The sequence below is a fragment of the Silene latifolia genome, chromosome 9 (assembly GCF_048544455.1).
Source record: "Silene latifolia isolate original U9 population chromosome 9, ASM4854445v1, whole genome shotgun sequence".
Classification (NCBI taxonomy): domain Eukaryota; kingdom Viridiplantae; phylum Streptophyta; class Magnoliopsida; order Caryophyllales; family Caryophyllaceae; genus Silene; species Silene latifolia.
In genome coordinates this window covers 10,026,587-10,033,924 of record NC_133534.1, presented here as the reverse complement: position 1 = coordinate 10,033,924, position 7,338 = coordinate 10,026,587, and the positions used below count along the sequence as shown (strand labels likewise).

Sequence of the window (7,338 nt, the reverse complement as noted above, 5' to 3'; positions counted from 1 at the left end):
ATGGGAGAGAAGAGGAGAATTGAAAATGAGGAGGAAAAAGGTTTTGTATGGGTTTGGAGGCCCTTTGGAATCGTAGTAATATACTCCCTCCCAAATCATCATATATTATATTAAAGTTGTAACCGGGTGTCACATGTCATCAGCTCCATTCATTTGCCACGTGTCATCTCTACATCACATATTCAAAAATAAAAAAAACAAAAGGAATTAAATGAAATAGATGATCAATGAAAATTATTTGCACTAAATTTTGGAATCTTATTTTCACAACCTTTAATTGTCGTGTATTCTTTTATTGTAAGTTAATATACTTTCCTTTTCAAACCCCTCAATATGAACTATTTATCCTTACAATACTAGGAAAGTTTTAACATATATTTTAACAATAAATATTTTAATTTCAATACAAAATAGACATCACGGCAATATTGATTGCGTAATCAATCTGTTTGACTTTAAAAGAAACTCATATATTAATTGTGGTTATTTACCTTATTAATATCGAATCTGCTAATTATGAAAACCATATAAATAAATATTGTATCACGAGAAGATAATTTTGTAGCATATAGCTATGGTGATTTTGAATTCTAATGAGAATATAAGGTCACAATTACGATAATTCTCCCCATCATCAGCACAATTGATTTCATTTATAATAATTTTTTTCCCATTTATACAATTTCGTCTTACAATTTTTATCTAAAATGTTTGCAACAAAATTATCTTATCGTGATATAATTTTTTCCCTAATAGTTCGTCTTGCATTAGGGACACTAATGTCAACTCTAGATATGACAATGTCCGAGGTTTGCGAAGTTGAGCTGAGAAAAAAAGATTATACATCGGATTTATTACATCAGACTCCATATACATTTGAGTTTTTGTATATTTTTTTCGAGTTTTATAAAGTTTAAAAGTTACGTGTTAATTTTCCGACGTCAAAACTTAAATTTTTCTGAGTTTATATGTAATGTTTTTGAGTTATATTGTAATTTTTTTAGTTTTATGTTGAAAAGAATGAACTCAAAAACTTTCTAATAAAACTCATAATTTTTAAAACAAAACTCATTTTTTTTATTAATATTAAAAAACTATATTATCTGATGTAGTATCAGATGTATAATCCATTTACTGAAGTTGAGCTAGAAGAGTGAGAAATTGCAAGGGCGGTGAGGCGTTGGTGTTTAAATCTTCATCCATATCAATAATTCAATATACCATTTGAAATTTATTTAATACTTATATGATTATATGATGAAGGAAACATAATAATGTTTTTAATGTCTTGGAAGTAATATTGGGATGCAAATGTCATTCTTAACTCCTTATTTTGTGGAGTACCAACAAGTGATATCTTACGATAATATGACCGTCACGTAAATGTCAAATACCTAAAGCTAAGGGATATGTAATTACATTTATCTATGTACGGAGCAGTGGTGGAGCTAGGGGGTTAGCAGGGCCCTCCCCCTCCCTTCCGACGGTTGAGATTTTCGAAAATAAATGAATTGGACAAAGAGAGTATCTTTCAAGAAATGTAACTAACAAAAATTAGATTTATCTTTTATTGTGCTCTAATCTACTCTTCACAATACTTTTTTTAACTTGCAGTTATCTAATTAAGGTTGATTTAAAAATATATATCTACCATATGACGTAGAAATTCACAACGGTTATGGTTGTATTTACCACCATTTTGATACTTCACATTATAAATGCATAGTTGTTAATACTTAAGATGGGGTTAAATAACACCGTACTTGGATGGATCGAACAAGCTTATTATTAATTCCTAGGTATTATGCTTTTGCCCTATGTATTTTATTTGATTCGTTTTAAGTTTAAGACGAGGTATTAGATTTTACAGCGTAAACATTGATATGCCAACGGGGTAAGAAAAACATTTTATACATCTTTACTTAAATGTGTATAAGAACGTAAACATTGATACGTCAACGGGGTAGGAAAATAACATGTGTCGCATTGTAATAGTTCCGATTTGTGTAATAACAATTGGGTAAATAAGATATGAAGTTTTATACTCCCTTGAGTCTTTTCGTCCCGATCATTCGTTTGCTTTTGGTTTGGACACAAATGTCAAGAAAGGAGGAGAGGGTCAATTATTAAATAACAAGTGAATCAAATTAAGCGTAGAGTACCAAATTGCTTATCAAAGGCTTTCCTAAAAATATAAAGGTACACAATACAATTGATTGAGATAACTCAAAATGGAATAAGCAAACAAATGAGTGGGACAAAGGGAGTTTCATATAAGGAGTTACTTATCCATTGTTTTACACAATTCGGGTTCAGATCAAGCTTTCTTTCGTCCTGAATTTGGGTGTTGGGTAGGGTTATTCGTATCAACTCAATTTTTACAAGTCTAAGTTACCTAACCGCCTACTTCTACTACTTGCCAATAACTTATCAAAAGTCGAGAAAAAAATCAAAGTATTTCGAATAAAAAAAATCATACTTCGTAGTATCTAAAGTGTATGGGTATTAGACAAAGTGAAATTTTCTAAAATTTAATAATTTACTAAATTCAAATAATACGTAAGTTGTTACTTTTAATAATACTTTCCGTTTTCACCCGTGCAGTGCACGGGTTCAAAAACTAGTTATATGATGTTCCTGTTTGACATTTTCCGGTTTTTTATGTGACAATTTGACCACGTTTCTTTGCCTTTTTATATTATTTTTTGCAGAATGTTTTTTTTTTTTATGAAACAAATTTTTTTAGCAAAAGCAAAAGCAAATAGCTTTATAGTATCTTATTCTAATTTTTCATAGTGTTAAATATTTATGATCAAAGTTTGCAAACTTTGACCTTAAACAGTCAAATGGAACCATTATATAATTACGGAGGGAGTACACTATAGAGCACACATTTACTTTAGTTAACACATAGTTGGTGAAATTATGAACCTGAAATCGGAAAAAGATGTAAGTTAAAGAAAGCAGTATCCTAGGAAATTTTCTTAAAAATCAATATTAAAAAAATTGATTGTATCATTCAAGTAGATCATCCTTGTTTTCTTTTGTTCATTGTACATTTGTATGGTTAGAATATGAAAAATCAATATGATTTTTTTGTGTTGATAATTCTAAGAAATTAGATATTATTCAACATTTAGCAAATTTGATGACACCTTAACATAATCTTTGAAGTGTGTGAATCATTTCATCAATAGTCGATGCTGTAGATATTTTTACCAAGTATTCTAAATTTCATCCTTTCATTTCAACCAGCATTCGACATCCAGAGATCTACCTAATTTAATTTTTTTTATCCAAATCAGATGAATATATATCACAGATTTACCTAATTTAATTTTTTTTTTATCCAAATATGATGAATATATATCAACCGAGTGCGAATTTAACCTCCCTACTCAATTAATTAATATTAATATAGTAGTATTAAAAGTACGTATAAGGGTAGATTAGAAGTAACGTCTAAAAATGTCATCAAAATTGGTACTAACTACTAACGCAAGTAGTTATTGTCTGAAAATAAAGGAAGAGTACGCGAAAGACGACCGTTGACCCAAACCCCTCCCTCCTTCCATAAATATATTGACGTATTTGTGTTCAATTCATCACAAATAAATACATCAAATTCCTGATTTCGCCATGCCTAATCTTCCTTCTTCATCTTCATCCTTTCTATTTTCCCTTTTATTCCTTCTCTTTTCTCCAGGTTTTTTTTAATATCTCTTTTTTTTTGTACAAATTTTGTTAAATTTCCTTGATCTTGTGGTTTATTCTTATTGATTCATAGTATTATACTATTATTATATGTTAATTTGATGAATTGTAGTTTGGATTATGTAGCTTCTAGTTTGTGGGTATCTGGGTAGATGGTAAAATCTCATTTGTTACGCGTCACAAGCTTATGATGTCTCAGAACCGGTTAAAATAGTGTGAAACGAGACAAGTAAAAAATAGGTGTTGGTAGTCATGGTAGATAGTTATGTACTATTTACCTTTGTTTAAATTATGTCGCGATAAGAAACCAGAGGTAAACAATTGATTGAAACGGAAAAATTACTTATTAGGATAGAGAATTTCAGAAGAAAGGGAAAATTAGATGTGTTAGGCGTTTTAGAACCCTAATGAGTTTAGTAGCTTGATATAACATTGAGATACTCTCTCCGTCCCGGTTAATTGTTGTCCTTTGGTTTTGGCACAAAGACCAAGGGAAGAGGAGGCGGCCAATTACTAAACGACAAGTGGACCAAATTGTGTGTGAATGATCAAATTGCTCATCAAATGTAATCCTAAAATAGAAAGGATAATAATTGACCGTGACACTCCAAAATGGAATAGGACAACAAATGACCGGGACAGAGGGAGTAGTTTTTATTATTGATTAGAAGAGGGTAATAGAGATGTTGGTTTTTCGGTTTGTAAAGTACGCCTTTGAAGGGGTTAGTCTTTTCTGAAACAGTTTTATTAAAATTTACGGGGAAACTATATCGCGATTAAGGTTAAAAGAGTCGTGTACAATGGTTAAATGATCACTGATTATAGATTAAAAGGATCTCTTGTTAAGTTGATCATTGGTGGTTCTACAATGGTCACCATTGAAGGTTCCGATTTTTTTGGTGTCGTGTCATTGGTGGCTCGTGTATCTGAGATTTATGTATGTATTAGAAATCTTGCCAAGGTGAATGTTTTCCGGGTTTTAATTGAACTTGGGCATTTGTTGCTGCTACCTTTCAAGCCAAACTGTACTTTGATATTTGAATGTTTGTCATTTTTGTCAGGTTTGGCAAGTGACACACCGGGCTCCAAAAATGACGACAAGGGTAGCTCAACGACGACTCACAGTGGTGGTACTAAGACCACAGTAGCCATCATATGCCTTTCTGTTACTGCAGTAGTCCTTTTTTGCTTTTTCCTTTTTAAGCTATGGCAGAAAAAGAAGCGAGAAGAACAATATGCCCGTCTTCTAAAATTGTTTGAAGAGGATGATGAGCTGGAGGTGGAACTGGGTTTGAGAGAATGAACACTTCATATCTTTCAGAATACAGGTTCGTTGGTGATCTCTTGTCATTGCAATTGAGTACTAACCTCTAGTCAGGAATTAATTTTCTGTGGTGCTGTAGTTTTTATCCTGATGCTATTTATGGGTTCTCGCTCCTCACACGAGCATAACACTAGATATCACATATTGGATACGACAACACAGTAGTTTATGCAGATTGGATTTCCAAAACATACAAAAACCGCAGGAGTTAACCTAAATGTGTTCATTTGATGACATATGCTTACTGCTAATGATAAGGTGAGCTGTGAGCACCCCCATGGCCTAAATGTGAATCTGTGTTGCCCCCTGCCCAACTGCCACTGATCCTTGTGGTATCGACCGGAGTGAGAAGTTGAGCCATTGAGATGTCATAGGAGGTCGATTGTAGGGAGGAGCTTGAGAGGAGAGGGAAGATTCTGTAGAGTGCTTATGAGGATTTAGTTTCTTTTGTTTTTTCTCTCTTCTGTTTGCATACACGGTTCTCTAAGATGGGGTGTAGTTGTAACCGTGTGCCCCTCCCCTAAATGTGCTACTACAAGGTATGAAAAAAGACTTTTAGGAGACTAATCTTCTCTGGTTGTTGTTCTGTAGTTTACATATATACCACACATGTCATGTGCCAGTAACTTCATGAGTCACAAGGACTCATAACTCGTCAAGTAGTGTGCCCCCGGAGTCCGGACTTAGGGTCTGTTTGGATTGAGTGATTTGAAGGGAAAAGAAAGGGAGGGAGAGTAGGGGATTTAAAATCCCTTGTTTGGATAGCAAATGAGGGTGGAGGGAAATGGAGGGGGAGTGATTTGGAGGGATCCAATTTCCCTCCTCCAAGCCTAATCAAAATCTCTCCACAATAGGCAAGATTTGGAGGGAAATTGTATCCAAACAACCACACTCCATTCCCCCTCCCCTTCCCTTCTCTCCCTTTCCCTTCCCTCCTTCCCCCTCTCCTTCCCTTCTCTCCCTTTCCCTTCCCTCCTTCCCCCTCCCCTCCCTTTCTCTCCACTTTCGCTATCCAAACACACCCTAAGGGGATCAAAGATTTTGAGCTTAGAATATGGCTTTTATTTCTTCACTTCATCATCTAGCACTTTCCCTGCCTGGTGATTTTGATATAACATATGCCAACCTCATATGTTATCCTACCCAATCCAGCTGTTAACAACACAGAGGGAAAGTTTCCGGATGACCCAATGATCCATAATGAAAATTTCGTGGAGAATCACATCAAATGACAGTTAGTTCACAATACAAAGAAGCGCAACCAGTTGAGTGAACCGTTTGGTTTATTCCATCATAATTCAAAGCGAAAGAATAGTGGGATCATTGGCTCCATTGAAAATGATTAAATGAACTAAATCAATTTCATTAAGCAATTTAGACATTTTATTCTTGAAGATATTTGACATTCCCGGTGCATAGCATTCAAAGTTACATGTAGCTTACAATGATCTGAAATAATTTGTGGTGTGCATTATTTTCACCAAACTATTTGGTTTTGTAGAACTGATTTTCTCTAATTTACAATCTTATGGAATCACTGTGTGACTGCAGGCAAACTCTTACCAAGGTGAGGATACGGCTCTTTTGAAGGTCAGTTTACAACATTGCCAATCATTGGTGCCGTCTGAGTACATCTACTCATTCACTTTCTTGGTTGTAATTTTAACAGTGCTAAGATTATTTTCCAGGATTACGCCAAATTGCTAACTTGTAAACATAATCGAGATGCCAATGTACATATTTCTGGTTCACAGTTTTATAATGATTTTCCAACATGTCGAGAAAGTGACTTGATTTTCTGCAAGAAAGACATTCTTGTCAATCTGATACCACATTTCTTTATAGTTTTCATCTGATGCGGTTATTTTCTGAAACTGATTATCACCCATTTTCTGAAATCTTATTCATCAGTCATGACAGTATAATTAGCGATTGTTCCATGAATCGGTTGCTCATTCATTCGATATAAGATGTCTGCCCACTCACTTTAAGAAGGTTTTATAGCTCTATGTGTGACACATTCTGAGATGAGGATCGCCCTTGGCGGGATTGTTAGTCACGTATTTCTCTGTATGGATTTTGGACTAATTCAGTGATATGAGGCAGGATTTGCCACTACTCGAATATTTTGTTTTCTCTGTTTTGTTTTTTTTTTTTTTTTTTTTTTTTTTTTTTTTTTTTTCTTCTATGCATTTCTTTGCTTTGGGATGATCTGGGTGCCTGTTTTTTCTTATACTGCGTCCTGAGTAGTTTCCTCTGGTCGGTATTTCTAGGTATTTTTAGTGCCTTGGCGTTTATGC

At 34.0% G+C, this 7,338-nt stretch overlaps 1 long non-coding RNA gene across 1 annotated transcript; it reads left to right on the top strand.

Annotated features, from left to right (window-relative positions):
- Positions 1-3,495: 3,495 nt before the first annotated feature.
- Positions 3,496-6,864, top strand: LOC141599066 (uncharacterized). The gene is made up of 3 exons (XR_012523706.1): positions 3,496-3,706; positions 4,776-5,042; positions 6,590-6,864. It is a non-coding gene; the product is annotated as an uncharacterized LOC141599066 (long non-coding RNA).
- Positions 6,865-7,338: the final 474 nt, after the last annotated feature.